The following is an 818-nucleotide window of genomic DNA, read 5'->3' as shown; positions in this document are numbered from 1 at the left end:
TGACAAAGTAAATATAAACTCATCTTCCCTGAAAGCCTCTGCTGCCTGAGGTCTGGCCACTTTCAGTAGTGTTTTTGCACGTTGAGATTTCTGTGCATCTATTTATCATGCAGCTACTACATCATTTCAGTTACCTTTCTCACATACCAAATATTATTTTGAGCCCCTTACATGCTAAGGCCAACTAGCACTCTTCTGTCTTTTGCTGTCCTGCACAGAAACCCTTTGGCACAATTATTAGGTCACATTGTGGAATATTATATATACTTCAACAAAATACAGTGTGTTGATGATATAAGGATGTGGCCAAGTTCCTGTTCCATGTGTCTATCAAGGCACTGTTCTGTATTTGAGCTATTTCAAAACAAACTGAAGAGCAGTCATAAGACTGATAAAAAAAAACCATTAAGGGACCATGGAAGGAACGGACAACTGCAAAAAAGCAACATTTTAAGTATTTCCAACATTTTAAGTGTTTTTAAGTGAGTACTTGGCTGTTGATATTTTTCTGACCCATACTTGTAGGTCTGGATTATATATACACTGATAAAACAAAACAAAACAAAACAATGGCAACGAAAAACCCAAACAAAAACAAACAAAAAACAACAGAGAACAAAAAACAACACTGGGTCAAAGTGCTACCCATGAAAACCTGAACTTCCGAGTTGGATCTCAGAGACGAAGGTCAAAGAGCCCGATAGAGCAGCATGACTCTGTCATCACAGTACCTCTATGGCTGTGCGAAACAGAGGCAGCAAATCCACCTGCTAGCTCTCTAAGGCCATGAGCCTGGAGTACACAGCCTGGACCCTGCC

The sequence above is a fragment of the Mastomys coucha genome, unplaced genomic scaffold, assembly GCF_008632895.1.
Source record: "Mastomys coucha isolate ucsf_1 unplaced genomic scaffold, UCSF_Mcou_1 pScaffold15, whole genome shotgun sequence".
NCBI lineage: Eukaryota > Metazoa > Chordata > Mammalia > Rodentia > Muridae > Mastomys > Mastomys coucha.
This window is presented reverse-complemented; position numbering follows the sequence as displayed.